Raw genomic sequence first — 11351 nt, forward strand, 5'->3', positions numbered from 1 at the left:
GAGTTGACTGCATGCAGTGTTTGGAAACAAGTGACAGTAGTAAATCACACCCTAGTTCCCTGGAACCTGTAATAGGAGTTTTAAAAGAATAACAAAATCCTGGGGGAGTCGGTATTCAAGAGGGGGACATCATTGGTCTAGATTCTCTGAGAATCCCCAGAAACAAAGCTTCTTTCCAACATGCCTCTGGTCAGTAATAAAGGAGATGGAGAGCTGGATGGAACTCCCATCCTCACACCTGCAAGGATGGAGCTATACCACTGAGCCACATCACACAGAAGGTATTTTTCCAAAGCTTGATTGAGAACATAATGAGCAAACAACAAATGATCTAAGTGTGCCATGTCATACATGTTGGCTTAAAGAATGCAATAAATGAAGAACCCAACACAAAGAACTAACCTAGCCAATCCATGTTATTGCAGTATTTTAGAGTTCTATTATGGTTGAACCGTGACCATTTCAGGTAGGAATCCTCTTCTCAAGGTCTGTTTCTCTCTGGGGAATCGAGCCCTAAGACCAAGCGCTTAATAAATATTATGTGAGTTTGGGGAGAAGTCTGGAGTGCTTGCTTGGCATTGTGGAAGCCAATAGAAAAACATGATCCCCCAAAGCATCCCCAAAATCAATTCTCAAAGCATTTGAGTCAGGAGTAGCCCCCAAAAACTTAATGAATACATAAATAAATACATAAATAAATAAATAAATAAATAAATAAATAAATAAATAAATAGAATGTTTCACATTACATTTGTGAATATAGAATATAGGTCTGTAAGCTTCACCGTTTCTTGAACAACACTAGACTCCAGTCTAGAGGTCCATGGCTCCCTGCCAGAGTCTATTCGCAAGAACACACAGCCGGGTTAGGTTCTCGGCTCCCCAAGCAGAGACTATAAAGGAAATCTGGGTGCCATCCACCCCAGAACACACGGACAGAAGGATCCAGATGCAGCAGGCTGGCATTTAGTGCTGAAGTCCGTTCCGGCATCATATTCCCACCTGCACAGCGGGATGAAACCAGCCAGCCGGGTTCCTAAGAACAGAAAATGACTAATTCTCAGCACAGGTGCCGGGAGCGAATATTGATAGTTGGTCTGAAGTCAAAATAGAGTCGCGCTGGCTCTTCCTACACCAGCAGGTGTTTCTCACTCCTGGCGCCCAAAATGTATGTGCCTCCTTAGACGGTAAAAATAGGCACCTCGCAGGCTTCTCTATAGGAACGCTTAGAAACAAGACGTTTGCAAAGTCGTGTGCATCCTACATGAAGTTGTTCCACTTTGAGCAAGTCTGCTGTATGTGCACAGAGATGTTTATTCCTTCATTTCTTGAGGGGTTCCGGTGGGACAGGGGGAGCTGTTAAAAGTTGCTGCTCCTGATACTGGCAGGAAGAGGCAGGGGAGAATGGTGAATCAGCAGTGTCTTTTGGGAGTTCTCACTAATCCCACTCTTATTTATTTATTTATTTATTCATTTATTTATTTATTTATTTATTTTTGGGTTTGGGGCCACACCTGGCAGCACTCAGGGGTTATTCCTGGCTCGGCACTCAGAAATCTCTCCTGGCAGGCTCAGGGATGCCAGGGATCGAACCTGGGTCTGTCCCATGTCAGCCCCGTGCAAAGCAAGCACTGTGCTATCACTCTGGCCCCTAATCTCACTTTTAAATACCCAAGTGGCTATGTTGTGAAAGCCCAAAGTGTGATGCAGTTAAGATCCAAATATGGAGTTTGGGCAGGATATAAGGGCAATGGAAAAATAAAAAGTAATTTTCCAAATGTGATCAGGTATTAGGACTAAAATGAGGCAATGTTGAGAATGCTTATGTTTCTCTGTTTACATTTCTAATGATCCCTCTTAGATCTAGACCTTCTCAGGAAAGGAAGTTCCGTGGTCATAAGTAATTTAAAAAAATTATTTTATTCTGTGGCTTTAAAAATACAACAAACACAGAATGTGATTTCTTTTGAGTGTTATGAAGCTTAGGGCCTATAGGCCATTGTCAAAAAAAAAAAAAACACAGGTTTTATTATTCATAGAATAGTTAATTAATGATGCAAAGGCTTATTTCCTTAAAATTATAGTTCACATTTGAGCCAATAAAAGTTTCCCCAAAAAAGGAGAAAATATATTACCCTGAGAGAAAACATATAAATTAAAAATGAGTTTTGAAAAGGCCAGAATTTTTTACTGCATGCTAGTAAATAGCAAATAATTTTATGCCTCTGTATCTATCTATAATACTAATTTTATATTAATAAATATAAAGTCTATATCTACCCAGACATTTGGGTAAATAAAATGTCTAAATTATATATGTATATTTAATTATATGTATATATAAGTAATAAGTTAAATTTAAGAAGGCTATGTGGTAGGCCAGAATTTGGGCTATGGCCACTAAAAATCCCCCCCCCATTTGACGGAATCTGGATCTACCATATAAAGCCTGTCTAGTCCACCCAATGGTAATGGGGCCTTGTTTACAAATATCCACTGATACTTCTGAAAAATAGTCAAGCCTGATGCTCTCTTATCCCTAATCTTACACGGGTGATGTATTTTATAAATCTGTTTTCTCATGCTCATCCTGGGTAAGCCATAACTTCAGAGCTAGAACAATAGCACAGTGATAGGACATTTGCCTTGCATGCTGCCTACCCAGGACAGACCCAGGTTTGATCCCAGGTTTGATCCCAGCCTACCAGGAGAGATTTCTGAGCACAGAGCCAGGAGTAACCCCTGAACGCTGCCAGGTGTGGCCCAAAAAACAAAATTAAATAAATAAACCAAAAAATGCATAAAGTTCTGGATGGTCTAAAACAGATTTTCTAGTGTTTGTATTATTCTTTCTCAATAGGCTCATCAGAAATTTTTTTCTGAAATTCTATTCTTCTCCTTTTCATTCTTCACTTCTTCTTATTCTTTCTTAAGTTAGTGCTTATATCATTATCCTATGGTCTTTGAGATATTTTGAGAGAGAGAGAGAGAGAGAAAGAGATTCATGAGCATGTCTACCCCTTTATTTACTTGATTGCACTTTCTACACAAAACAACCAGCAAATAGTCATAGAGTCCATTGTACATTTGAGTTCCTCCATCATATATATTCTCTGCCAGTTCCCTTCCCAGTCTCCACCTCACTCCTTTGTAAAGACACCCATAAAGGTAACACCTACAATTGCTACAAATGCCATGTTCCAAAGATAAGTCAGAAGACAATTTAGAAACAGTCTCTGTTTTAGACTGCTCCCTTTTTTAAGCAGCACTTCCAGTGATCAGGACTATTTTTGTTCCCAGTGTTGAGTCGGTTCCTTTCTCAAGTCCGTTGGTTCATCACATTCTTCTTTTACTAAGATAACGTGGATCACAAATATTTCCATATTATATGGAGTTATATTAGACATGATACTTCACCGCCTGAGTGTCAGTCACCTGGAGGGAGCGCAAGGTCAAGGTTTGATAGTCTGATGTCTGAGGTTAGTACTGTGTCTGCAAGGTTGGGCCAGGTGGTGTCAAATCATGGCTTCCTCTGCCCTCTGCTTTCTTCTTTCTCATACTGACAGATCTGCCTCCCAAGGAAACAGGCCAATGAAGCTCTATTAGAAGGGAAAGTCAGTGATTGGCCCACTACCCACTTCTGTTACTGCCCCTTCTTCCTGGCCACCATTGACTCTTTCCCCTCTTTTTTTTTTTTTTGTTTAACCTCCTGCAAGCTCTCTCTCTCTCTCTCTCTCTCTCTCTCTCTCTCTCTCTCTCATCTCTCTCTCTCTCTCTCTCTCTCTCTCTCTCTCTCTCTCTCTCTCTCTCTCTCTCATTCATCCATCCCTCTGAACTGAGTCCTGTACTTCCTTTTAAAGAATTTTCTCCATGAATACCCAGCCATTCCCTAAACCCTCATCAGAAATCATTCCTCCTGAGATGCAAAACACCCCCAGAGGGACATTTAGTTTTTTCCTAAAGTGATACGAGATCATTAAGATGCTATTAACTACTCCTGCATCATTTTGGAGTCTCTCAAATTCCTTATGTAATGAGATTAGGGATTCATATTAATATTATGGGAGGGTAATTTATTTGCTTCATCCAAATAAACAAGCAATTTCTCACTTCTCAGAGAGATGGTAGATACTGCTCATATTTGTGGAGCTGTCTTCGGGAATGGGACACCAAAAGATGAGCAAAGCTGCCTGATTTATTGCTAATTCCATCAAGGTGGAAATCTGCATTTTTGTGAATCAATTAGAACAAAAAATAATAAAGCCTACTAATTGTCATATGCACATAAATTAAGTTTTTGCAGCTGTTTTTACACATACTCTATGTGTGAGGTATTGCTAAAACACACACTCGTTGATCTATATAATTTAGGCATCAAATGCATATGCGATCAAAAATGCTGGAGAGAGAAAGTGCAGAAGTTAATGCACTTGCCTTGCACACAGCCAACACTAGTTCAATCCCCAACACTACAGATGGTTCCCAGAATGATTCTCTGAGCACAGAGCAAGGGTCTTCCTTGAGCACACTAAATACTGTGGCCCAGAAAAAAAAATCAATATGTAAGTCAAATTGAATCTCTATTTGTTTCTTCCTTTGGATTTATTGCTAATTCAAAATAAATTCACCCTTAATATTATTCCATTTTTATTGTATAAAAAATATTTGGGGCCAGAGTGATAGCACAGCAGTAGAACATTTACCTTGCACATGGCCAACATAAGACAGACACCAGTTCGATTCCAAGCATCCCATATGGTCCCCCGAGCCTGCCAAGAGTGATCTCTGAGTGCAGAGCCAGGAGTAATCCCTAAGCACCACAGGGTGTGATCCCCCCAAAAAATACCTTTGGAGGAAGAATACAGAGATTAAGACAAAGGCCTAGTAGGCCTAGTAGGTACCAGACCCTGGTTTGATCCCCAACACCACATGTACCTCTAAGCATCACTGAGTGTAATTCTGGTGGCCCCAGAACCATCAAAGAGGCACAGGTAAGCCCTCGTACCACCACCCCCATCCTGAGTAAGATCATTCCTCATGCCTTTGCATAAAATACTACAGTTTGTTTGGCCAAGAATCACCATGACAAGAATCACCCAGTTCTCCTGAGCAATGTTTGGGAGCCCCCCACAAATAACATATTTCACTTTCTTGTTTCAAGATTGGGTCAAGAACCAACCATTTTGTCTTTTTTTTCTCCATACTCACCTGTGCTCAGGGCTTATTCTTGCCCTTTGTACTCAGGGATCACTCATGGCAGTGGTCAGGGGACCATATGGGGTGCTGGGACTCAAACCAGGGTTGGTCCTTTGCAAGACAAGTGACCTCCTCACTGTACTATGGTTCATTTCTCTTAAAGAGTAGTTGCCCCAAGCTCTATGAAAAACAGCATGGAGGAGTCTCAAAATATTAAAAAAATAGATTTCTCATATGATGTGGCAACTTTACTCCTAGGTATCTATCTGAAGCATAGAAGATATTCATTAGGGAAAATGTGTACATCTGTTGATAGTGGAGGGTATTAAAAATAAATAAAATCTAGCATAAAGTGAAGTGCCCAAGGTCAGAAGATTTCCTAAAGCTGTGGATCTCTTCACCTCTTCACAATGGAATACTGCTTACCTCTAACAAAAGATGAAGTCTTGTTTTTTGTCACAACAGGCCAGAAACAGATGGATATGATAAATGAGATAAGGAGGAGAAAGACAAATGCTCAGATAACTCATTCATACATGGGATAGAAAGGAACAAAGCAATAGAACACACAAAAGCACATCCTTGGACTTGAAGCCCAGAACTGAGGGTACCAGAATGGTAAAGATGAGAGAGTTGAGGAGTGGAGTGGGCAATGTTAGAAAGGATGTTGGTGCTTGGGTGGTGGGTAGACATTAGTAACATACATTTTGAAAAGGTGTAAAATGGTGTCCCTAAAGTACATACAAGCCTGTGAACTAAAGCTCCCTCTGTTAATAAAATTATATTTTCAACTAAGAGTGAATACATTATTCCACACCCTCCTGCTGATATCATATACAATCATTGGTTCCTTTTCCTCATTGGAATCAAGAGATTTCAAGCTCTTTTTGGTTTTTTTGGTTTTTGGTTTTTTGGTTTTTGGTTTTTATTTTGTTTTGGTTTTGTTTGGGGGCCACACCCAGTGGTACTCAGGGTTTACTCCAGACTCTGTGCTCAGAAATCACTCTTGGTGGTGCCCAGGGGACCACATGGGATGCCAGCAACTGAACCCAGGTCGACTGCTTGCAAGGCAATAGCCTTACCTATTACTGCATCAATGTTACTGTAACTTTAAGGGATGATAATGTCATCTATCAGTGACCTTCCTGTAATTGTGGCTTGGGAATGGAATGGATATAAAAAGGGAAAGTCTGGCAGATGGGAGGGTAGGGGAGACCAGAAGGAGACCCAGAGGAGAGCCAGCCATGGGTGTGTGTGTGTGTGTGTGTGTGTGTGTGTGTGTGTGTATGGCAATTCTCTCTCTGTCTCTCCCTGTCTCTCTCTCTTTCCCCCCCACAACCCGACAAATTCTTTCTTCTATTTCCTTATACTTTTCCCACTGTCCTATTGCTCCAGCCCTGATTCCAAACTCTAATCCTGATTTCTATACTCAATTTCTGTTTTAAATGTCAGTGCTCTAGTTCACACCTCCCTGTGGAGGTAACACTGAGCAGTAGTTGATCTACATTAAAGAATAACCAGTTCCACATTTGTAAAGAGCCAACATTGAATTTTGTGAACCTATCTCTTTTTTTTTTTCATTTTGAGAGGTTTCCTTCATTCTGTGGCATTTCTTAGAAAAATGCAAGAAGCAAGATTCAGGGGTTATCTGAGATTTATTACAGTGGGTAGGATATTTGCCTTGCCTGTAGTCAGCAAGGGTTCAACTCCAGCTCCCCATACTGGTCTCCTAAGCCCTACCAGGAATTATTTTTGAGAGCAGAGCCAGGAGTAAGCTCTGCGTACTGGCTTGGGTGTGCTTCTCCCTCAAAAACAAACTAAAAAAGAAAGCTCCAAATCAGCATTCCTGAATCAAAAGGCACAAGTGCATAAAGAAAAAAAATCTTTAATTTATTTCATAAATCAATGTCTTTAACACTAAAATGTAGTGCAATTATAATAACTGGTTTCTGGTTGAATTCCATTTTCCTTAGGTTCCTCTTTATGTGGAATGAATTTGTTTTCAGTCTATGGCTCAAAACAATAAAAAGAAAGTAAAAGACCAGAAATGGAAGGACCAGAGCGATATAGTACAGAGGGTCGTAGCTAACTAGGGTTCACTCTCCAACACCATACATGGACTTTGAGCCCCACCAGGAGTGATCCCTGAGTGTAGAACTATGAGTAAAATCCCTGAGCACCACCAGGTGGAGCCCCAACCCCCCAAAAAAAATCAGAAATGGAAAAGTACCCTGCGTTACGTCCTCTTTCCTATCTGTCCAATTGCCTGCACCAGAAAGTTCATAGGCTCCAGTGCTTAGATCCTGCTAGATTTTCTTTATGTATATTTAAGCATAAATCTATATTCATGAAAGTATCTTACAAAATGGTAGCATATTTTATAGAGTTCTGCACTTTTAATAAGATCAGTTGTTTGGCTGAGGACAGAGCTCAGACGATTTCCTTTCCATATGTGAGGTTCCATATTTGACCCCTGGCACTACAAGGAAACAAAAGTCAATCTTATAAAGTCAATTGGTTTGGGCTCATGAGAAACCAAAAAATGGTTTGAGGGTGATTTTCTGGCAGCAAGGTATGATGGGAAGCTTTTAATAATCAAATTATGATTGCAAGTATGTTTGAGATGACAATGATGTATTGCTCGGATTAGCTATAATTTACAGATTTAATTCTGGATCCATGTTCCACTGCAATGACAATAAATTACATGATTTATCTCCTCTTGATTTATTTGGGTGAGCATTGAGTCCCATTCAGCATTACTGAGGGTTACTCCTGGCTCTATGCCCATGAATCACTCCTGGTGATGTACAAGGAAATTATGAGATGCTGGTGAGTGAACCAAGCTGCAAGCAAGGCAATTGCCTTAACCCTGCCTATCTCTACTGCCCCTTATTTTCTTTTTTTTTTTTTTTTTTTTTGTGGTTTTTGGGTCACTCCCGGCAGTGCTCAGGGGTTACTCCTGGCTCCATGCTCAGAAATTGCTCCTGGCAGGCACGGGGGACCATATGGGACGCTGGGATTCGAACCGATGACCTCTTGCATGAAAGGCAAACGCCTTACCTCCATGCTATCTCTCCAGCCCCATCCCTTATTTTCTTTTTAATGTGAGGTCATATGTCCCTACCAGCAATGTTACCCCAATGACCAGACCCACAGTGAATGTCTTCTTCAACCACCACCCCCATTCAATTCTGGAATTTGTTTTCTCTCACCATATATGTAATATCTCCTTATTAAAAAAAATACCGCTGGAAAGATAGGATAGGTGAGGTACTTGCTTTGCATGCAACCAAGGAAGCTGCAGTCCTGGTTCAAATTTCCAGCATTATATATGGTCCCCTGGGTACTTCCAGGGATCACTCCTAAATACAGAACGAGGTAAATAGTCCCTGAACTATTGGTGTGAATTGGGTGTGACCCCAAAATCTCCTTCCCCTGAAAAAAAATTGAAATTCTTTAAGAAAATATAAAACTCTCTAAATGGAATCATCAGGCATGTGCTATCTCTACCTCTTTTCACAATATAATGTGTTGGAAATTCACCTTGTTTTTTTGGCTCTGTAATTTGTACCTTTTTATTGCCATAAAGCATTTCATTATGTGAATCTATTACAATTGGTAGATCCATTCTAGTGAGGATTGGCACTTGAATAGTTTCTAATATGTAGCTATTTTCTTTTTTTATAAATTATCTTTATTTAAACACCATGATTACAAATATAAATGTAGTTGTATGATTACAGTCATGTAAAGAACACCCCCCTTCACCAGTGCAGGATTCCCACCACCAATTTCCCGGATCTACCTACTCCCCACCCCACCCACACCTGTACTCCAGACAGGCTTTCTTTTTCCCTCATTCATTCACATTGTCATGATAGTTTTCAGTGTAGTTATTTCTCTAACTGCACTTATCACTCTATGTCAGGGGTCTTCAAACTACGGCCCGCGGGCCACATATTGTATTTATTCCCATTTTGTTTCTTCACTTCTAAATAAGATATATGCAGTGTGAATAGAAATTTGTTCATAATTTTTGTTTTTACTATAATCTGGCCCTCCAACAGTCTGAAGGACAGTGAACTGGCCCCCTGTTTAATAAGTTTGAGGACCCCTGCTCTATGTGGTGAGCTTCATGTCATGAGCCACACCTACATGGGAAGATGGGGAGGGGAGGGGAAATAAGGATTGGGACTGAGGCAGTAAAATATTAGAAATGAGATTTGTAGGGCAGTATCAAGGTTACAATACAAGAAAGATGTTATGGATATATAAAATATATCTATCAATATAGATATATATATTAATACTATCAATAGGAAAACAAGGAGAAAAAAATTCCAGTGACTGTCCCAACATAAACCAGTGCTAGAATGGCCCGCCCTCCTCCCAAAGCGCATTCCCATTAGTGTAAGGAGAGGTAGGGGGAAAGCCTGTTGACCCCTATAGAGTCCACCCACACCGGTGCTCAGGGAAGGCCTGAAGTTCAAGGGAGAAAAGGGGGGATGGCTGGGGGCCTGCCAAGCTTCCCAGCACTCCCCAGGCTAGGGAGAAGGGCTCCAATATGGGGCCTTCCCAAACCCCATACCTGGCAAGAGCTGGTCTCCAGAATCAAAGAGGAAACCGGAAGCCAGATGTCTGCCCGCCCTCCTCCCCATGCACCTCCCCCCTGGAGTACAGAGGGAGGGGGGAAGCCTGAGGACCACTAAGAGTCCACCTGAACCCACATCTGGCCATCTGAGCTGGCACCCAGGGAAGGCCTGGAGTCAGGGGGAAAAGACAAGGATGGCTGGGGGCCTACCAAGCCTCCCAGCACTCTCCAGGCCAGGGAGAAGGGCTCTGGTATGGGGCCTCCCCAAACCCCATACCTGGCAAGAGCTGGTCTCCAGAATCAAGTAGAAAACCAGAAGCCAGATGTCTGCCCGCCCTCCTCCCCATGTACCTCCCCCCTGGAGTCAGAGGGAGGGGGGAAGCCTGAGGACCCCTAAGAGTCCACCTGAACCCACTTCTGGCCATCTGAGCTGGCACCCAGTGAAGGCCTGGAGTCAGGGGAAAAAGACAAGGGCGGCTGGGTGCCTGCCAAGCCTCCCAGCACTCCCCAGGCCAGGGAGAAGGGCTCTGGTATGGGGCCTCCCCAATATGTAGCTATTTTCAACAAAATTGTTGAGCTGGAGAGAAAGTATAGCAGGTCTGTGTTCAAAACCCAGCATCCCATATGGTCCCCAGAGACCACCAAGAGAAATTCCTGTGCAGAGTCTGAGAACCACTGAATGTGGCCCAAAACCCAAGACCTAAACAGAACCAAAAACTGCTATTGGGTGAGAAAAACCAAGTGCACTTAAGTCTCCTTGGAAAGCAGAAGCCAGGGAAACAGTCTTGCCTCACCTCCCTGAATTCCCTCCTCAAGAAGTGCTAGTTCCACAGGTACATGGATGAAAACAGGGTCTGCAGTGCCAAATCTCAGTGCCCACAATTCCTACTACATGCTCTGTACAGTCAACTTGCTTGATTGAACAAGGTCACCATGGTCTGCTCAACCACACAGTTCCCGTACCCAAGAAGATCTCCCTAAGCCCCTGATCTTGCAGATAACATCTTGAACTACTCAGTATATTTGGAACCAAAAGCCTCATTTGCTTCTGTCTTGGTCCTCGAAGATGCTCTACCTATCCCCACCCTGGGACCCTTTGCAAGCTACCTCCTAGGAGGGAGGAAACAGCAGAGAAAATGGACTATCTTGCAAAATAAGGAGAAACATGCTTCACATCACTTACCTGGTTTAAGCATCATTTTCCCCCAGCCCCCCATCCCAGAAGCACCTCCTCAGGGTCCTCATAAATCCCCACAAAAGGTTAATTGGCCAGTCCATAAGAACCACAATCATTTTCTGAGAAGGCGACTTGTCGCTGCAGAGGAGGGCAGGTAATTGGTTTTCCGTTTAGCTTCATTCTTACTTATTTTTTCCCCTTTTCCTCTGATGATGAATAGCTTGTCAAACAGGAGAAAAAAATTATTTTAATTAAGAGTCATCAAAAGTCCTATTTGCAAGAGAAATGATTAAATCCCCTCTGCCTTGAAGAGTAATAATTAGTCAACCAAATACTAAGTTCTGTTCTCAGTGGACACATGCTGGAGCATTAGAATGCAGGTAA

The sequence above is a fragment of the Suncus etruscus genome, chromosome 2 (assembly GCF_024139225.1).
Source record: "Suncus etruscus isolate mSunEtr1 chromosome 2, mSunEtr1.pri.cur, whole genome shotgun sequence".
Taxonomy (NCBI): Eukaryota; Metazoa; Chordata; class Mammalia; order Eulipotyphla; family Soricidae; genus Suncus; species Suncus etruscus.